Source organism: Heptranchias perlo, unplaced genomic scaffold (genome assembly GCF_035084215.1).
Source record: "Heptranchias perlo isolate sHepPer1 unplaced genomic scaffold, sHepPer1.hap1 HAP1_SCAFFOLD_63, whole genome shotgun sequence".
Classification (NCBI taxonomy): Eukaryota; Metazoa; Chordata; class Chondrichthyes; order Hexanchiformes; family Hexanchidae; genus Heptranchias; species Heptranchias perlo.
In genome coordinates, this window is record NW_027139655.1 from 1,902,835 (window position 1) to 1,924,811 (window position 21,977).

At 44.2% G+C, this 21,977-nt stretch overlaps 1 non-coding gene across 1 annotated transcript; it reads left to right on the top strand.

Annotated features, from left to right (window-relative positions):
- Positions 1 to 17,913: 17,913 nt before the first annotated feature.
- On the top strand, positions 17,914 to 17,986 carry trnav-cac (transfer RNA valine (anticodon CAC)). Its single transcript has one exon. It is a non-coding gene; the product is annotated as a tRNA-Val (tRNA).
- Positions 17,987 to 21,977: the final 3,991 nt, after the last annotated feature.

Genomic DNA, 21,977 nt, shown 5'->3' on the forward strand with positions numbered 1-21,977 from the left:
AAGGCGGCCATCATACTGTGGGACGAGCTGGCGATTTTACTGAGGGGCAAGGCTTACTGAGGGGCAAGGCGGCCATCTTACTGTGGGGCAAGCTGGCTATCTTCCTGAGGGGCAAGGCTTACCGAGGGGCAAGGCGGCCATCTTACTGTGGGGCAAGCTGGCTATCTTACTGTGGGGCAAGGCTTACTGAGGGGCAAGGCGGCCATCTTACTGTGGGGCAAGCTGGCTATCTTACTGTGGGGCAAGGATTACTGAGGGGCAAGGCGGCCATCATACTGTGGGGCAAGGCGGCCATCTTACTGTGGGGCAAGGCGGCCATCTTACTGTGGGGCAAGCTGGCGATCTTACTGTGCGGCAAGGCTTACTGAGGGGCAAGGCGGCCATCATAATGTGGGGCATGGCGGCCATCTGACTGTGGGGCAAGCTGGCTATCCTGCTGAGGTGCGAAGGCCATAAAAATGCAAACATTTCTCGAGGAATAGAATTGAAAAGCAGAGATATTATGTTGAACTTGTACAGGAGCTTGGTTAGACCAGTCCATATGAAATGTAATTAATCAGATAATGCTGGACACACACAACAGGTCAGGCAGCATCTGTGGAGAGAGAAACAGTGTTAACATTTCAGGTCTGTGAACAGTTCTGTTCTCCATATTATAAAAACGATACACGGTCACTGGAGAAGGTGCAAAAAATGAATCACTAGAATGATACCAGAACTGAGAGGTTTTCAATATCAGGAAAGACTGAACAGGCTGGGTATTTTTATTCGAGAGAAGAGAAGGCTGAGGAGTGCCCTAATAGAGGTCTTTACAATTAGGAAGTGGTTTGATATGTTAGAGGTCGGGAAGATGTTTCCACTTGTGGGGCGTCCAAAACTTGCAGTCATTAAGATAAAATAGTCACGAATAAACCCAATAAGGAATTCAGGAGAAACTTTTTTAACCATGAGAGTGGATGGAATTTTGAAACTTGCTCCTACCTGGAGTAGTTGAGGCGAATAGTAGAGATGTATTTAAGGGGAAGCTGGGTAAGTACACGAGGGAGAGAGGAACAGAAGGATATTCTGAAGTTAGGAGGAGGCTCGTGTGGAGCATACACACAGGAATGGAACAGTTGGGCCGAATGGCCTGTTTTTGTTTAAGATTTAAGTCTCGTCTTTTCTATTCCCATGGAAATAATCCTTTTTTTTCAAGTCTTTCCAAAAAAGTTTCCCTTCCCTGGCCACATTCGAGTGAATCCACATTGTGCTCTCCCTATGGCTTTAATGTTGTTTCTATAATGGGACACCGAAACTGCTCTGGAACTATGTGGTTTAACCGAATAGAATAACTAATAAATCTTCATCATAATCATCAGTCCCAGGGAGCAGTAAAACGGGTTATAATCAAAGAGTAAAAAGACAAATAACTAATAAATCTTCATCCTAGTCAGTGTTGCTTGTCTCCTATTAGATCAAGGATCCCCTAAAGGATCCCTCACGGTTGTACAAACCGATTTCAATGCGATGCCTGAACATAAACCAAGTTATGTTGTTCGAACAAAACGGTGTCCACGAGCAGTTTCCAATGTTTATTTATGTGAGCAAGTCTGTCTCTGATATAAATCTCTTTCTGGTACAAGAATATGATCCCAGAAACTACTTTTGCTCATACAGTGGACAACTAATGAACACATTCCAATGAAAGTTAACAACAACTTGCATTCCCAGACTGCCTTTAATGGAATAAACATTCCCAAGCGGATTCACGGAGAAGTAAAAGGAATAAGAAGTTATCAGGAGGACTGGCGAAAACCTTGGTCAAAGAGTGGGTTTAGGGAGGATGTAAAAGGAGAAGTAAATGGAGAATCGGAGGGGATATGATTGGTTTTAAAGAGTAGAATTTCGTCGACCCCTGACCAAGGAAGGAAATAGTAGGAAGGACGGCAAAAGCTTGGAGCAAGAGATGGGTTTCTTGGAAGGTCTGAAAGAAGGAAAGAACTTGCTTTTATATAGCGCCGTTCTTGGCCTCGGGACGTCCCGAAACAGTCAATGAAGTACATTGTTAAGAGTAGTCGCTGTGTTAATGTAGGAAACGTGGCAGCCAATTTGCGCACATCAAGCTCCCACACACTGCAATGAGATAAATGGCCAGAAAGTCGGTTTTGTAAACATTGGTTGAAGGGTAAATATTGGCCAGGACACTGGAAGGAACTCCCCTGCTCTTTTTCGAATATTGCTGTGGGATCTTTTACATCGACCTGAGAGGGCAGATGGGCCCTCGGCTTAAAGTATCCTACCGTCGGAACCTTCAACAGTACAGCGCTCCCAGAGTACTGCCCGTCCGACAGTACTGCGCTCTTTTAGCACTGACCATCCAGCAGTGCGCCAGTCCCTCAGTACTGACACTCAGAGAGTAATGTGCTCCCTCAGTAGTGACCCTCCGATAGTCGAGTGCTCCCTCAGGACTGCACTGCAGTGTCAGCCGGGATTATATGTTCAAGTCTCTGGAATTAGACTTCAATGCACAGACTTCTATCTCACAGGTGTGAATGCTACCACTGAGCCACGTCTGACACGTGAAAGGAGGAATGGAGATGGAGGGGCTCAGGGAGGGCAATCAGGAGCGTGGATATGGCTGAAGGCACGCCTGTCAGAAGTAGGACAAATGGACTGCAGATGCACAAGCGGCCAGAGGGGGAGGAGCAGAATGTTTGGGAGGGGCTGTCGGAACTGGTAGTTTATAGAGATAGGGAGGGGTGAGACACTGATGGATTCAAGTGTGAGAAAGAATAAAAATAAACTAAAGGCTGAGGAGATTGGAATCCAAAGCAAGTCAGTAAGGGCTTGAGTGATTGGTGAGTGACTCACCAATCAAAAAACCAGGGGTGAGGATGGAATCCCTGGCAAGGATGTGGAGATTGTGGGGCCAAAGATCATGACTTCTCAATTTTTAACTGGAGGAACTGATGGCTCATCTAAAACAGAATGTGGGTCTGACAACACAAAGATATTGGAAGGGTCAAGGGAGGCGGTGGTTTTGTCAGCGTCCATCTGAAAGCTGGTCCGTGTCTGTGGACTATTTCACCAAAGGGCAGCTTATAGATGAGGAAGAGGAGGGAGCCAAGGATTGAACCTTTAGAAACATCAGAGATAACGGTGATAGGGTGGGAAGAGAAGCTTCTTCTGGCTCTGATCAGATAGGTGAGTGGAACCAAGTGAGGGGAGTCCCAGCAAAAGAGGCCAGTTTCCGATGAATGAGATGCTGACGGGTGCTTTGTCTGTAGGTATGGAAATGGGGAGCGATTTAAACCCAAGGATGAGAATTTTAAATTTAATGAATATGTAACTGGGAGCCAGTGAGGGTCAGTGAGGCCGAGTAGGACCTGGTGCTGGTTGGACACGGACAAGACTTTTGGACGAGCTCACGTTTATGGAAGGTGGAGGTTGGGTGGCCGGTCAGGAGTGCATTGGAGGAATGGAGTCTGGAGGGGACAGAGATATTAATGAGGGTTTCAATGGCAATGGGCTGAGGAAGGAATGGAGGCGGGTGAGGGAATTACGGGGCCTTTGTGATGGAGGTCAAAAAGGGTCATGAGCTCAGCTCGGTGTTACACGGGACCAATTTTACTGGAGCCGTTAACCAATGTAGAATAAACGGGTAAATATCTGCAGTAAAATAGCGGAGAGAGGAATGTCAATGGGACACGTTCAGTGTCCGTCCCATAATATCACCCACAGTCATTTCTCGGCTGCAATTCTCAACCTGCCCTTTAACTGTCCTCGTATCAGAGACTCAAAATTCATATTTTAACTGGGAAACTGCAGGAACAGAGTGAAACGGGTCTGCTTGTGTCCCTGGATTCAGTTCACACTGCGCAGACATCTGTCTAAATTATAAATGAAACACCAGGAGTGAACATGGTCAATATAGTTATATAAAAGCTGTAAATGAATCCGATTATTATTGTTGGATCAGTCCTGTATGAGAACAGGTTTAAACTTTATTCCTGAGAGAGGTCTGATTAAGTAATATCGTGGACTTAGAGATTTTTGTGTTTTATTCACCACATTATTTACATCGGAGTCAAAGCTGCTGATGTAATGTGTTTGTTAAACTGACTGTAACTAATAGCAATGATCAGGAGTATAACCGTGTCAGTGGAGACTTATCCCCTGTATAAATCAGGGCTTGTTGGAATGGATCAGCTCAGAGTGTCTGCCGAAGCTGTGGTTTCCAGGCCAACAGAAGTCAGTGCTTCTCACAGAAATGGGATATCCAGTAATATTTCTGGTACAAGATATTTATTTTCCTGTTCTTGCAGCGGTTGGAGTTCCAGGTAAGCCGTTATCTCAGCTGTTAATGACGTAAATCAGAGTTGACTCCGCTGCTGTACTTGGTACATGATTTTTTTCTCCTACCATGTTCAACACAGTCACCTGTTCTATCGGTTGAATGATGGAATATGTTAAGTCTCTGCTCTTTCGGTCTTGTCAGAGCTGTATTATATCCATAATGACCCTTTTATATCCAACCCTGGCATTGTTACTGGATTATTCTCTGTACTGAATGTTGTGTTGAATAATGGTATGTCCTTAGCTTCCAAATGTTCGATCTTGTAGGAGTTACATTATATCTGTAATAGCTTTATATTTACAAAGCTGACATTGTTACTGGATTATTCTCTGTACTGAATGTATTGGAATCAGGTGTTTGGGCTAAGAGTTGGTATCAGACCATCAGGAGCTGTTAACAGTTTCTTGTGGAACTAACCTGTCCTGGAATATGTTTTCATCAATGTGTTTTCAGTGATTGATAATGAGACAGCTCACGGTCTCAGTCTTACAAGGAGGCAGTGCAGTGTCCTCCCTCCCCAATAACATGCTTCAATTCAACTGAGATTTCAATGTATTTATTGGTGATCACTGTTACGAAATATTATTTCATTATGTGTGTATCTGACGCCGCTTCAGATGTTTGGTTACTGATCTGAATTTACTGCTGACTCTTTCACATCTCCTTCTCTGCTTCACTGTGGATGAATTCACTGACTGTCACTGGACTTCACTGTTAAATGAAAAGTGTGGTTGTTATGTTATCTCAATTTGCACCGTATCTGTTGGAATCAGGAGCCCTTCTATGTATCTGTCGATTATCCGTGTGATTTTGGCGTTTTGTTAATTGAACAATCCCGCCATCTATCACTTTACTTTATAATTACAGGAGAAGGAATCTCAATTATTGTGAGATCTGCCTGGGAGAGGGATTCGATTCTGTTTATTCCATGATTTGTAGATGAAGTGAACAGTGTCGGTGAACAGGTGGAGAATTGGGTGATCTGTAGAAACATTAAACTATTCCACAGAGGCTTCACTATTTAACAAAATGAGACTGAGAATAGGATCGGTGGAACACGGGGCTGGTGAACAGAATGCAGGCAAAGGATGATAGGATTTAATCGGATATGAAAATGGACTTGAGAAAGAGAGTAGAGTGCGTGATAGAGAGGGCGACTGAGAGGGAAAGCGAGAGGCTGTGGTATGAATAATTCATCAGAATGAACTGCTGAAACTTCCAGTACAATTAAATATAGAAAATGTGATTTGAAGCTGTTATTATGATGTGGTCATATTGGGTGAGTTTTTATTGTGGGACTCGCTCCTCATGTTTATATCCCTGTCAGGTCCTCAGTCTGTTTTTGTGAATGTTCTTTGTTTTCCAACTTAACACTAAACATAATTAAAATTTGCTGAAAAAAATATAATCAGAAATGTCTTGATCGGAATGACTAAATATAATTACAATTTACTTGAAGAGTAGAATTAGCAATTTATTTATCGTGATGAATTATGAGGATTCTGTGTTTTCAAAGCTCGGCTGAATTCAATAAAAAACAAGTTTGATATAATTAATACCCAACAAAGGTTACCTGACACCAATAACCACAGAAATTAACTGTTGAATGCATTAGTTGGATTGTGTTCTTGGGACCTAGAGATTAGATTTCCTCTCACACTCTGCTGCTTTCTCGCCCTGTAATTCACAGCCTCTCCTCTCACTGCTTTGAATCCTCTGTCTCTTCTTCCCTTACTTCAGTTCGTGCAAGTTCCCAAATTATCTGCTCCTGACTCCCCTCCAGCTCTGACATGTCCTTTTCCTTGTCTACCTCCCAATCTGTCTCACTGGGACGGTCCTCAGCCGCCTTTCCCGTTTAGTGCCAGCCCCTGTCAGCTCTCTTAAACCAGAGCAACAAACTAAATGTACCTCTCTTTGTCCCCTCACCTTCCTGACCCTTCCCTCTCTTTCCCGTCAGTCTGGAGCCCAAATCCGGCTTTAATCCGCTGGATTCCCGGTGTGTAAAACCCCTTCTCCCTTCCCCACCGGCACTGTGCCCTCACTCAGCCCTTCCAGTGGATCCAGCGCTCACTTTATTCACTTTCTGTATCCATCTCCCAATTCATTATTGATCATTGTGTTTAAAAATATCTCTCTGCCCGAAAGCGCTGCCCAGGTCAATCAATCACTTTCCACCCTTCGATGCAGCAACAAAGCTGGAAATTTCACCTCAGATCCTCTCAATCTGCTGCTTTGGCGCCAGCTTTGAGCAGTAATTTCTCAGCTTCCTTTTCTCTTACAGTTAACTTGGTGGCGATTGTGATCCTGTCCCGAGGAAAGTGCGGTCTCTCCAAATGTATCAGTCGCTACCTGGTGGGAATGGCAGTGGCCGATCTCCTGGTCGTTATCATTGGTGTAATATTGAATTGGATTGGTGCGATTTATTTCCCAGGTTCATTCCTGTTCATTACTCCCGTGTGTAGTTTTATTTCCTCCTTGAGTGAAGCAGCCACGGGTGTTTCTGTCTGGTTCACAGTCGCTTTCACCTTTGATCGATTTGTGGCCATTTGTTGTGAGAAGCTGAAAACTAGATATTGCACCGAGAGAACGGCGGCTGTGGTTCTGGGAACAGTGAGTGTGCTGGGCTGTTTGGAGAGTGTCCCCTGGTACTTTACATATGAACCTGACTATATAATTGATAATGTTCCCTGGTTTTGTGTGACTAAACCGAGGTTCAGTACTTCCCCCGCATGGGCCGCATTTGACATGTTTCACCTCATTTTAACCCCTTGTGTCCCGTTCTGTCTGATTTTGCTGCTCAATGTTCTGACGGTCAGGCGTATTTTAATGTCCAGTCGAGTCCGCAGGGGACTCCGGGGCCGCAGCAATGGAGAGAATCAGAGTGATCCAGAGATGGAGAACCGAAAGAAATCCATCATTTTACTCTTCAGTATATCGGGCAGTTTTATACTGTTGTGGCTGATACGGGTTGTATTTTTCATTTATCTGCGAATTGCAGACATTTGGTCTTATTACTCCACCGCTGACCCTGGTTATATCACACAACAGACAGCAGGAATGCTGCAGCTTCTCAGTTCCTGCACAAACACGTGTATTTATGTCCTGACCCAGACTAAATTCAGAGAGGAGCTGAAGAACGCGGTGAAATACCCAATAAATCTAATTGTTAAATTAGTGAAATCATAGAAAAAGCTGAAGGGTTTCAAGCACTAGAACTGAATCCCATTTCATACTCCATCGCCTACACTTCCCAGGGGACGGAAAGTACATTTTATATTAGCAGCACAGAGCCATTAAATGATCTGAAATATGGTTCTGATGTTATATTTTATTGAAAATCTGACCAATTGAGGCAGGATTTATTCTGCAGACGACACATGCATTTTGCTCGAAATGGCAGTCCTAAAGAGCCGAGCTGGACTTCAACTAAATGGTGATCCAGCAAAATGTGCAAAGCTGGGAGTCAAAGTCGCTGCTTTGGGCCAGATCAGAATGGGTGCAGGGGGAGAGAGGGAGAGAGAGGGGGAGAGGGGGAGGGAGAGAAGGAGCGAGAGAGAGAAATTCATAGAGTTTGAGAAAGAGGGAGAGAGATTGAGAGAGGCCGAAATACAGAGAGGGAGAGAGAGAGGGGAGAGTGACTGACATAGAGACAGAGAGGAACTTACTGCGATAAAGAGTGTGAGAGAGCGAGATAGTGATATAAAGAGCGAGGGAGAGACAGAAAGTGAGAGCGAGAAAGAGAGAGAGAGAGGCAAAGAGTGACACAGGGAGAGCGTGAGAGAGATCAGAGAGAAAGACAGGGAGATATTGGGACAGAGAGAGTAAGAAAGACAGAAAGGCAAGGAGGGAGACAGAGAAAGACAGAAGGAGAGAGAGGCGGAGAGAGGAGTGGACAGAGACAGAGAACACAGGGCAAAAGAAATATAATGATTAAATAGCGCAGAAAATTAAAACAGGTTCACATAAAGGCGAGAGGGTCTGTGACAAAGAGAGAGAGATGGAAACAAAGAGGGGTAGAGACAGAGGTACACAGAGCTGGAGATAAATAAAGTGAGTTTGTTTGACAGGAGAGAAAAAATAAAGAGAGAAAGAAAGTGAAAGAAAGCATATATGTATATATGTATATAATGAGAGAGAGCAAGCAGACATGGATGGAACGAGAGAGAGAGACTGACAACGAATTACAAATTGATGGAATAGAAGTGGAAATAACAAGATAGAATAACACACAGAAAATAAATAGAGACAAACGACATAAACAGAGAACAGACATATTGAAAGACGGACAAACACAAACTGTGTAATCAGCCTGGAGTGTGTGAGAGTGCTGACCAGCAGAACAGCAGCAGATGAAGCAGGCCAGACAGTTCATGTTTGTTCTGGGGTAACACTCGTGTGGATTTAATTTTGACATTTCTAAAGTTGATGCCTGGAGGCTGCACATTAAAGTCACTCAGTCTTGTGAACCTGACCCTGACCATTACTTACTGCAGGAGTCTCCCAGCTGTTCTGTGCAGTAAACATTCATCTGATGAACGAAAACCTGAGATTGAATCGGCTTCAGCATGTCTGAAGGAAAGGGACGATTAAAAGGTGGAAGCGCTGTTGAAAGATTGTTAATGACACATTGTAAAAAGATCACACAGCCGAGGATAGATCACCATAGCAAGAAGAACGATTCCAGGGGGGCGAGAGATCGTTTGAACTCCTGCCGAATTAACTTGGTTACGTTGTATTTGTAGGAACCTATTGTTGAGAAGCCACTGTCCCAGAGGTGTGATTCTCTGTAAAAACGGTCTTAAAAATCTGGGCAGAAGTTGAGTGGGGAGAGACGCAGATCCACCATAACTGCTCCAAGCTCACCTTTCGCTTCCTGACAGCGCCACCTCACCTGGAATCTTCCTGACTACTCGCTACCTCCCAGCTTGATGCCTCGATGCAGGTTTACAGATTGCCTGTGAAGCAGATGACCTGTCCACCAGAGAAAGTCAAACTATTCTACAACGGTATCCATCAAAATACCTGGAATCTTCTCGGCAAGTCTAAAACTTTCGTTATAGGCTTAGTCTAAGATAAACATTTGATTTCCAAACGGTTATGCATTTTGAGAATTGAGAATGTGTTGTTTAATTTTTGCTAATGCAATTCTAAATCGGGCATAAAACCAAGATGAAGTTTAAATTCTAATGTCATTTTTTTCTATTGAATGAATAATACTTGTTTTCTCTGTAAAGCCATGGTTTGTGCCTGAAGTTTGTTTAGGATAAAGAGCTCATTAAGTTAAATGTAAAACTAAACCTTGTGGAGATAAAAAGGCATTGATCCAAATTAAAGTGTAAAATCACTTTCCATCTTTTTGCTCCTCCATCTGTACCATGTGTAACTTTCCCAGTGAGCTGCTGAATTCTGCAATAAATAATATGTTTTTTTACCCCTTCTGCAGTGTTAATAAACTGGACAGGCTCCCGCAGCACTCTCCTGTTCTGTTACTGTTAAAATACTGTTATTGTTTCAGATTAAAGAAAAATATGAATAATGGAGAAATTAATTAAATCCCAGATCAGAACTACATTCAGATTGAGTCCAATTTTACTCTGATTTGTTGAATAGAAGCTAGAATTACATTCTCTACAAAAAATGGTTGATTGGACCTTTCCTCCGAATGTCTGGTCTCTCCTTTTCTGTCACCATTCAGTCCAAATAACCAAATGTTAATCCATTTTTTTGGCAGAAGTTCACATTTTGATGTTTAATTCCCTCACTGCACCGCTGTCTTTATGTTAAACACCAGCTAGTGTTAGTCTCACTCAGTTTGTATCTTTAACGAGAGTGCAACAGTGATTTTACAGGACCAGCAAATGAACCCTCTCTGTGTCTCTCATCACAACAAGCTTCACCTTGCCCCTCAGTAAGATGGCCGCCTTTCGGGTGCCATTTTGTTTCAGGTTCATGGCGTTGAAGTTGTTGTTCATCGATTCACATTTTGATAGCAGGCACGGTGCAAGAGGAGTCCATTCAGCCCACCCTGCCTGTGCCAGCTCCTTGAAAGCGCGATCCAATTATTCCCATTTCCCGCTCTGCTTTTCCCCCACAGCCCTCATGGATGCTTGTAATAGTAGTTTTGATAATACACACACACATATATATATATATATATATATATATACAATTTGCTGTTGTAGGGGGTGGACATATGAGGAGAGGTTGAGTCGATTGGGACTCTACTCATTGGAGTTCAGAAGAATGAGAGGCGATCTTCTTGAAACATATAAGATTGTGAAGGGGCTTGATCGGGTGGATGCGGTAAGGATGTTCCCAAGGATGGGTGAAACTAGAACTAGGGGGCATAATCTTAGAATAAGGGGCTGCTCTTTCAAAACTGAGATGAGGAGAAACTTCTTCACTCAGAGGGTAGTAGGTCTGTGGAATTTGCTGCCCCAGGAAGCTGTGGAAGCTACATCATTAAATAAATTTTAAACAGAAATAGACAGTTTCCTAGAAGTAAAGGGAATTAGGGGTTATGGGGAGCGGGCAGGAAATTGGACATGAATTTAGATTTGAGGTTAGGATCAGATCAGTCATGATCTTATTGAATGGTGGAGCAGGCTCGAGGGGCCGATTGGCCTACTCCTGCTTCTATTTCATATGTTCTGATATATATATATATATATATATACATATATATATATATATATATATAAGTTGTTGTTGTGGATAAAGCTGTTTCTCAATCTTTTACTCTTTCGATTCTTCTCCTTTATAAATTGGGCTTTGTTTCTGTGTAAATGAATGTTGCTGAGAGATTGTCCCTGTAACTGAGTGAGGGATCTTGCTGTATATTGGGTTTTTTAAAAATTGCTTTGGCTCTTTTATATGTCATGAATTTATTTGAAATCTTTGGCTGATTGGAAAAAGCCACAAACTGTAAGTTGATCACAAACTGCTGGAATTTTGTCCACTGCAAATTAAAACAAGAGAAAAGAGCAAAGGTAAAGTTCGTTCATCTTTGCAAACTGCAACATAAAGGGCGAAGTAGCAAAAAATGCCCAGGCTTTTTGTCCCCTGCTCCAGGAACAGAAGTGAAAATGAGCACAGGGGCAATTTGAATCTTGCAGCGAACATTAACCAAGGACAGGCAGACAGACCAGCACCTTTTAGGGGAGGGGGTGGGTGAGGGATTGAGTGGCAAAGCAGGAGAGAAAACCCTGCAAACTTGTATTAGAGAGAGAGAGAAGCAACATGTGCTCTTCAGTCTGCCCGAGTGTCTTTCTGTTTCTCTCTGTCCAAGCTTTTCACTCTTTTCTTCAGATTCTCTGCTTTGTAACTTGGGATTTTTTTTTGTCAGTGGTGTTTGCTGAGAGATGGCCTGCCTGTGTAATGGAATGAGTGAGTGACTGAGTGTGAATGTGTGTGTGTGAGTGAGTGTGAGGGAGCTCTGAGCTCTTGCTGTGCTTTTTTATTCGCTTGCTTTGTTTTTAATCCATTTTTAAAAATCAATTAAAAGATTTTTTTGTGGAAATGCTGTAACATGAAGTTGTGGAAAGAGAATTTTTGGGAGGAATTGGATTCCTTGGACAAGAAGCTTTCTCTCCACAGGGGACTGATCGAGACCTTCACCACAGGCTCACGTGAATTGTGTCTGGGTCACTGTGGGATCACTGGGAGCACTGTGGGATCACGGGTTGCTATGGGATCACTGGGATACTGCAGGTTCACTGGGACATTGTGGGATCAGTGGGACATTGTGGGATGAATGCGACACTGTGGGATCAGTGGGACATTGTGGGATCAGTGTGACATTGTGGGATCAGTGGGACATTGTGGGATCAGTGGGACATTGTGGGATCAGTGGGACACTGTGGGATCAGTGGGACATTGTGGGATCAGTGGGACATTGTGGGATCACTGGGACATTGTGGGATCAGTGGGACATTGTGGGATCAGTGGGACATTGTGGGATCAGTGGGACATTGTGGGATCAGTGGGACACTGTGGGATCAGTGGGCCACTGTGGGATCAGTGGGACATTGTGGGATCAGTGGGACATTGTGGGATCAGTGGGACATTGTGGGATCACTGGGACATTGTGGGATCAGTGGGACACTGTGGGATCAGTGGGACATTGTGGGATCAGTGGGACATTGTGGGATCAGTGGGACATTGTGGGATCAGTGGGACATTGTGGGATCAGTGGGACATTGTGGGATCACTGGGACATTGTGGGATCACTGGGACATTGTGGGATCAGTGGGACATTGTGGGATCAGTGGGACATTGTGGGATCAGTGGGACATTGTGGGATCAGTGGGACATTGTGGGATCACTGGGACATTGTGGGATCACTGGGACATTGTGGGATCAGTGGGACATTGTGGGATCATTGGCTTCCTGTGGCATCACTGGGATACTGGCGGCCATGTTGTTTAAGATGGCCGCCTTAATGGCCACCATTTTGTTTCAACTTCATGGGGTCACAGGAGAAACTACTTTACCCATTCTAAGTAATATAGAAATATTATATATGTACATATATATATATATATATATATAGACATGTAGAAATATTATATATATATATATATATATAGACATGTTATTTCATACACGCAAGTTGTTGTATATAAAGACAGTCTCAAACTTTTACACAAATGCAGTGAACTGGGATACTGGGACCTCTGGGTGCACTGTGGGATCACTGACTGCACTGTGGGATCACTGGGATCACTTAGGGAGCATTGTGGCATTATCAGTGGGTGTGCAGCTGGATCACCGGGTCACTCTGTGTTCACTTTGGGATCACTGGGTGCACTGTGGATCAATGGGACACTATCACTGGGTGCAGTGTGGATCACTGGGACACTGTGGATCAATGGGACACTATCACTGGGTGCAGTGTGGATCACTGGGACACTGTGGATCAATGGGACACTATCACTGGGTGCAGTGTGGAATCACTTAGTCACACAGTGGGGACTCGTTGGGTTACTTATTTACCCAGTTGGGCCGAATGGCCTGTTTCTGTGCCGTGCTGTATTCTATGTAAAATATATATAAAGATATGCACGGGGTTAAATTCGATAACCCCCGAATCCGGGCGCGATGGTCGATAAACCTCCACGTGATTAACCTGCACCCGGTCGTTGAGATGCAGACAGTCCGTGAGATTGGTGCTGCCTGGTGATTTATCGGATTCCTGCGAGCAGTCAGGCCTGGCTGCGCTGTTCAGCGGCTTCTCACCAGCAGGGGGGCCCCCGATATTGCGTGAGTGGTTTGCACCTCTGAAAGGCAGGCTGCACCTCTCAACGGCAGCCTGAACTCACAAAGTCAAACATTTGATTCAGATACAAACCTCCGGGGTCATTTCTCCTCGTACAGTTTTGATTGGCAGCTTCTTTTGAATTAAACAGACCATTGCTTAAAATGACTGGCTCCCAGTCACTGTTTTGAAGTCATTTATCAGCCTGTCTTTTTCAAACTGGTGAGTCTGTTTGGAATCTCTGAGAATGTTAATCAAATCGACAGCTTCCATAGTTTGTGCGAAAAAGACAACAAAGAACCAGGATGTTCGAAAGTTCGGGCACAGTTTCGTATAGTATTTTGAATTATTTATTATTTTTTATTTTCCAATAATGATCTGGTTGAGCTTTACAGTAAAACTGTTGTCTTACTGCTACTATTCTGTTTATTCTCTTACTGTTTCATCAATTTGTTTGGCAGTTAAAGTCTAAAACAAGGTCCAGTGTAGTGTGAATCTGTCACGCTCTGAAGAGCAGGCACTATTAGGCACTGGATAGAACGAGTGGGCTGAGATAATCTGAAGGGGTTTCACTGTTCATTACCTGGAGCCCTTCAAATGTTACATTGATATCAGGACAAGCGGAAACACTGAGACATTGAGAGTGAAGCCTCACCTAACAGAGGAGCTGCTTTTTCAAGCTAAGAAATACTGCTGATTTTAAATCAGCAAAATTTCACTTCATTAAAGTAGACAAAAAGGCAAATATATCTGAACTGTCTCCATTATCTGAAAAACACGGATATTTTACTGATCGGGTAATAATGGTCTTGTTCAAACTGTACAAAATAAAAATCAATTGTGATCTTTTTAAAATAATGAACTGATTTAAAGCATTCTCCAACCAAACAAAAGCACCAAGCATTCCCAGGACATTGAGAGATTATGTGAGTGGGTAAAACTGTGGCAAATGGAGTTCAATGTCGGGAAATGTGAGGTCATCCACTTCGGATCTAAGAAAGACAGATCAGAGTGTTTTCTAAATAGTGAGGAGCTCGAAACTGTGGGGGAGCAGAGAAATTTAGGTGTCCAAGTGCAGAGATGATTAAAAGCTAGTGGACATTTGCAAAAATAATTAACAAGGCTAATAGAATGTCGGCCTTTATTTCAAGAGGGCTGGAATATAAAGGGGTGGAAGTTATGTTCCAGCTGTGCAGAGCTCTGGTTAGACCCCATCTGGAGGGCTGCATTCAGTTCTGGGCACTGACCCTCAGGAAGGATATATTGGCCTTGGAAGGGCTGCAGCACAGATGCAACAGAATGATAATGGGTCTAAAAGCGTTAAATTATGAGGACAGGTTGAATTATTAAGGCTAGTATTCCCCTGAATATAGAAGATTAAGGTGTGATTGAATTGAGGTGTTTAAGATGATGAAAGGAGTTGATAGGGTAGATAGAGAGAAACTACTTCCTCTGTTGGTGGAGTCTAGAACAAAGGGGCATAACCTTAAAATTAGAGCTCGGCCGCCCAGGGGTGATGGTAGGAAGTTCTTCTTCACAAAAGGGTAGTGGAAATCTGGAATTCTCTCCCACAAAAGTCTGTTGAGGCTGGGGGTCAATCCGAAATTTCAAAACGGAGATTGATAGACTTTTGTTCCGCAAGGTTATTAAGGATCAAGGAACCAAGGCGGGTAGTTGGAGTTAAGATACAGATCAGCCATGATCTAATTGAATGGCAGAACAGGTTGAGGAGCTGAATTGTCCACTCCTGTTCCTGTGTAACAGGCTCGTGTGGCTGAATGGACTCCTCTTGTTCCTATGTAACATGCTCGAGGGGCTGAATGGACTCATCTTGTTCCTATGTAACATGCGTGAGGGGCTGAAAGGCGTCCAGATCCTGTATAACAGTCTAGAAGGACTGAATGGCCTCCTTCTGTTCCATTGCAACAAGCTCGAGGGGCTTAATGGCCGAGTCCTATTCCAGTGTAATAGGCTCGAGGTGCTGAATGGCCTTCAGTTCCCGTATAACATGCTCGAGGGGCTGAATGGCCTGCTGCTGTTCCTATGCAACAGGCTTGAGGGGCTGATTGGCCTCCAGGTCTGGTGTAATGGGCTCGGGGCTGAATGGCCTCCTCCTGTTGATATCTGACAGGCCTGAATGGTTGGTTGGCGTCTAGTTCCTGTATAACAGGCTCGAAGGGCTGAATAGCCTCCTCCTGTTCCTATGTCATAGGCTTGAGGGTCTGTCTGGCCTCCAGTTCCGTTGTAATGGGCTCGAGGGGCTGGATGGCCTTCAGTTCCCGTTAACACGCTCGAGGGGCAGAGTGGCCTCCTCCTGTTCCTATGTAACAGGATTGAGGGGCTGATTGGCCACCAGATCTGGTGCAAGGTGCTCCAGGGGCTGAATGGCCTCCTCCTTTTGCTACCTGACAGGGTTGAACGGTTGATTGGTGTCTAGTTCTTGTATAACAGGCTCGAAGGGCTGAATGGCCTTCAGTTCCTGTATAACAGGCTCGATGGGCTGAATGGCCTCTTCTTGATTCTATGTAACAGGCTTGAGGGGATGATCGGCCTTCAGTAACGATGAAACGGGCTTGAGGGGCTGAATGGCCTCCTGCTTTCCCTGTGCAGCAGCCGTGAAGGACTTGCCGCCATTTTGTCCAAGATGTCCCGCGAACTTGCCACCATTTTGTCTAAAAATTAGAGCCGGACCTTTCAGGAGCGAGATTAGAAAACATTTCTACACACAAAGGGTCGTAGAAGTTTGGAACTCTCTTCTACAAACGGCAATTGATACTAGCTCAGTTGCTAAATTTAGATCTGAGATAGATAGCTTTTTGGCAATGAAAGGTATTAAGGGATATGGGCCAAAGGCGGGTATATGGAGTTAGATCACAGATCAGCCATGATCTTCTCAAACGGCGGAGCAGGAACGAGGAGCTGAATGGCCTACTCCTGTTCCTATGTTCCTATGATATTATTTATATGGAATTCCGGCAGGCATTTGATAAGGTTCCACACAAGAGACTGTTGGCAAAAATGAAAACACATGGATCTTGAGGCAATGTATTGACATGGGTAGAGAATTGGCTCGGAGATGGGAGACAGAGAGTAGGGATAATGGGTACATACTCCAATTGGCAGGATGCGACTAGTGGTGTCCCCCAGGGATCTGTAACTGGGGTCTCAGCTTGTCACCATATTTATCAATGACTTAGATGAAGGAACAGAGAGTCGTATATCCAAGTTTGCTGATGACACTAAGTTGGGTGGTACAGTAAGTAGTGTGGATGCGAGTGAAAAGTTGCAAAGGGACATTGATAGATTAAGTGAGTGGGAGAAACTATGGCAGATGGAGTTCAATGTGGGGTAATCCACTTTGGACCTATGGTCAGGGTATTTACCAAATGGTAAGAAGCTCGGAACTGTGGAGAAGCAGAGAGAATTAAAGGTTCATTTACATAAATCAGTAAAAGCTAACGGACGGGTCCAAAAATAATTTAAAAGGCTAACGGAGCGTTAGCCTTTATCTCAGGGGGCTGGAATATCAAGAAGTGGAAGTTATGTTCCAGTTATATAAAGCTCTGGTTGGACTGCGTCTGGAGTAACTGCGTTCAGTTTTGGACACTGCACCTCAGGAAGGATAGATTGGCCTTGGAGGGGTTGCAGAGCAGATTCACCAGAATGTTACCGGGGCTAAAAAGGTTGAATTATGAGGACAGGCTGCATAGATTGGGCTCGTCTTCCCTCGAGTATCGAAGATTGAGGGGCGGTCTGAGCGAGGTGTTTAACATGTTCAAATTATTCGATAGAATAGAGAGAGAGAATCAATTTCCTCTGGGGAATCAAGAACGAGGGGGACATAATCTTAAAATTAGAACCATGCTATTCAGGTTCGAAATCAGGAAGCACTTTTTTACACAAAGGGCAGTAGAAGTCTGGAACTCTGTCCCCCAAAAGGCTGTGAATGCTGGGGGTCAATTGAAGCTTTCAAGACTGAGATCGATAGATTTTTGTTGGGTAAGGGTATCGAGGGATAGCGAGCAAAGGCGGATAAATTGATTTGAGGTTCAGATCATCTCTGATCTAATTGAAGGGCGGAACAGGTTCAATGGGCTGAATGGCCTCCTCCTGTTCCCAATGGAAATGTTGAGAAAATGCTTTGTTGAGGCTGTGACGTCAGGGTCAACCCCTGTCCAAACAAGACAGGCCACATTTGGGAGTTTAATAACTTTGAAATGAACATTTTTCTTTTGTGACTTGTGCAACTTCGATCAATTGAATAGTTATGAAAGCGAATCAATGCAGTCATTGGAACTTCTGGCTGGAAACCAGAGCAGAGGTTCTCATAGTGTAGTGGTTATCACGTTCGCCTCACACGCGAAAAGTCCCCGGTTCGATCCCGGGCGGGAACATTATGTTGGGGCAGATGTTTTTTTCATCTGTGAAAATCCCGGTTTTGTTCAATTTAACACAAATTCGTGGTCTCACGAGCATTGAACATTTTAAACCGAGCCCTTCAAAATACAGTGTGTAAAATGAGAAGGGATAAAAAGTTCATCGCACAAAAGAAATGATTAAAGTTTTCCAAAATCCCTCAGTAGCTTTTCATTCTGCAAAATAACGTTATCGGTTAATTAATAGTATTTAAAACAATGATTGTTTTTTTTTCGTCCCACAGACTTTGAGTCAGTTCATGCGACTAATATAACAAATGTTCAAAAGTTGCTTCTCTGACCTGGAAGACAACCCGCGCCGCGGCGGTGAGAGCGCCAAATCCGAACCACGAGGCAACCAGGGAGCGCTGTTTGCAACATTATTAAATGTAACATGGATTTCCCTTTCTCTGTGATTTAGCTTTTAATTCTGTTTAGCTCCTGATTGCGAATATTCCCGTGATTAAATAGGAATAATGCACAATAGGATCAGGAAAACCCGGGGTGGTGGCATCCCGCTGACCGAGCCTCAACAGCACAATTTATCTCACCAAGCACTGGAATGAGTGAAACTTTCTCCGGGGGTGAGACTCAGTGTGGAAAGGGTTGCGAGTGAAGATGCTATTTGTCAGTCAGGATGGCCGAGCGGTCTAAGGCTCTACGTTCAGGTTATAATCTCTTCTTTTAGAGCCTTACGTTCGAATCTCACTTCTGACATTGGTTATTTTGACTCCTATTTTATTTGTTGCTTGAGCTGCAGTTGTTTTTCCGTCCAGTTAATTTGCTCTTCCCGCAATAACAAACCCGGTCTCAATCCACGGCACGTTTTGACGCCCACCGGCTCATCCCTAAACCGAGATGCAAACGAAAATATGCTGGAAACACAAGGCGGTCATTCTACAACTATGGAGAGAACAGACACTTGGGGAAATGTACCATAGGAACAGGAGTAGACCATTCAGCCCCTCGAGCCCGCTCCGCCATTTGATAAGATCATGGCTGATCTGTGATCTGACTCCATATACCTGCCTTTAGCCCATATCCCATAATACCTTCGGTTGACAAAAAGCTATCTATCTCAGATTTAAAATGAGCAATTAAGCTAGCATCAAATGCCGTTTGTGGAAGAGAGTTCCAAACTTCCACCATCCTTTGTGTTTAGAAGTGTTTTCTAAGCTCACTCCTGAAAGGTCTGGCTCTAATTTTTAGACTGTGCCCCCTACTCCTAGAATCCCCAACCAGCGGAAATAGTTTCTCTCCATCCAGAAAATGTCAATGACACAGTCAATGAAAGGTGCAGTTCGCGAAGGCGGCTCACCAGCACCTTCTCAAGAGCAATTAGGGATGGGCAATAAATGCTGACCTTGCCATTAACACCCACATCCCATGAATGAAGACAAAAAATGTCGCCTGCATGGCCGAGTAATTTCCTGCTGCTAAACGACGGGAAGAATGAAACCATCGGCTTCAGTCCTTTGAACGAACTGTATACACTTGCCGTCGAGCTCAATCCCCACTTGGTCCTCTGCCCCGAATATCCACTACATCAGAAAATCCTCCATAACATAGAATCACAGCATGGAAACATCACAGAGGGAGGCCATTCGGCCCATCGTGCCTGTGCCAACTCTTTGAAAGAGCTATCCAATTAGACCCCTTCCCTTTCCCCATAGCCCTGCAAATTTGTCCCCTTCAAGTATTTATCCAGTTCCCCTTTGAATGATATTATTGAATTTGTTTCCACCACCCTTTCAGGCAGTGCATTCCAGATCATGACAACTCGCTGCGTAAAAACATTCTCCTCATCTCACCTCTGTTGTTAATTACCTTAAATCTGTGTCCTCTGGTTACCATCTTTCTGGCACTGGAAATAGTTTCTCCTTATTTATTGTATCCTCCTTCTGTGCTGTAATATTCTTTGATTCTATTCCATGATTTTAGTGTGGGACAGGAGAGATGTTGTTTAAAGAGAGGTAAAACTGTCCCAATCAGAGCAGAGAGAGGTGACTGGTCAGTTCCCCTCTGTCCAGTATAAGTCACCAGCGGTTTTTTTGTGTTGTAGTGGTTACCAGTTCGCTTTACACGCGAACGGCCCTGCTTTCGATCCTGGGCGGACAATTTATGTTGCAATTGCTGTTGACATTCTATATTAACGACTTAGATGAGGGCACCGAAAGTAATGTATCCAAGTTTGCTGATGATACAAAGGTAGGTGGGGAAGTAAGCCGTGAGGAGGATGCAAAGGGAGGTGGACAGGTTAAATGTATTGGGTAAGAAGATGGCAGTTCGACTATGAGGTGGGAAAATGTGAAATTGTCCAATTCGGTAGGAAGAATAGAAAAGCAGAATATTTTTTAAAAGTTGAGAGTCCAATAAATGTTGGTATTCAGAGGGAGTTGGGTGTACTTGTAAACAAATCACAGCAAGTTTACATGCAGGTACAGCAAGCAATTAGGAAGAAAAATGGTGTGTTGGCCTTTTTGCAAGGAGGTTGGAGTATAAGAGTAAGGAAGTTTTGCTGCAATTAAATAGGGCTTTGGTGAGAATACATCTGGAGTACTTTGATGTAGTCTGCATGGATTTTAGCAAGGCTTTTGACAAGGTCCCAATTGGCAGACTAGAGAGGATACAGAGGAGATTTACGAGGAGGTTGCCAGGGTTGGAGAATTTTGGCTGTGAGGAATGATTGGAGAGGCTGGGGTTGTTCTCTTTGGAACAGAGGAATCTGAGGGGTGATTTAATTGAGGTGTACAAAATTATGAAGGGCCGAGATAGCGTGGATGGGAAGGACCTATTTACCTTACCAGGGAGGTCAATAACCAGGGGGCACAGATTTAAAGTGATTTGTACAAGGTTTGGAGGGGAGCTGGGGAGAATTTTTTTCACCCAGAGGGTGGTGGGGATCTGGAACTCACTTCCTGAAAGGGTGGTAGAGGCAGAATCCCTCGTTACATTTAAAAAATGCACCTGAAGTGGCGAAAGCTGCAAGGCTACGGACGGAGTGCTGGAAAGTGGGATTAGGCTGGGTGGCTCATTTTCGGCTGGCGCGGACGCGATGGGCCGAATGGCCTCCTTCTGTGCCGGAAATTTGCTATGATTCCAGCAAAATTGTCAATTGTTCTTTGGAACAGCAAAATCCCTGATCAGAAATCGAACCTGGGCTGCGGCGGTGAAAGCGCCTAATCCTAACCACTGGACCATTAGGGGATTCATGCAAAATTTCGAAATATATCTGGGAGTGTTCGTATTAGGTGCAAATAATATTTCTGGTTTAGTGACTTCTTAGTTGCAAATGTGTTACATGTATCTGTATTATTTATTTATTTATTGGGGTGTATATATTGTAAATCTACTTTTGGCGCTGATAAGAGTCCATATAATTCCGCAATTAATGCTTTAGTTGCGTTTTGAAAATAACAAGTCTGTCTCACTGGTTCCCCAGTGTCAGGGAGGGAAATGTCTGATGCCCTCTTTTATTTAATGTTACAAACGGAAGACAAACACTCGAATTCGTTCAAAATCAACCTGCAGGTGGACACACACACACAGATAAACACAGCCAATGATATGGACGTTATGCAGGGATTGCTGCACATGGACCCACAGGGGCGAGCTGACTACAATGACAGATATGAGTGACCGAGTTTTTTCAGTTCTGGCTCGCTCAGTTGGTAAAACATGAGATTTTCAATTTCAAGGTCGTGGGTTCGAGCCTGACGTTGGGCGAATTGTCTTTTAAGCTTTTTATGTTGCTTTCAGTGGCGAACCCCAGCTCCAACTCAACCCCCGACCTCCCGTGCAGTGTCACCGCGCACATTGTGGCCGCGCCCGGGCTGATTTCTCTCTCTCACCCGGGACCGCTGAGTCTGCTGTACCGTGATCACCAACTCATCCAGTTTGTGAATTTAAACCGGAACAGGTGCCTCGCAAAGGGCAAGAGAAGGAGGGAAGGCTGCAACCTCTGACAAAA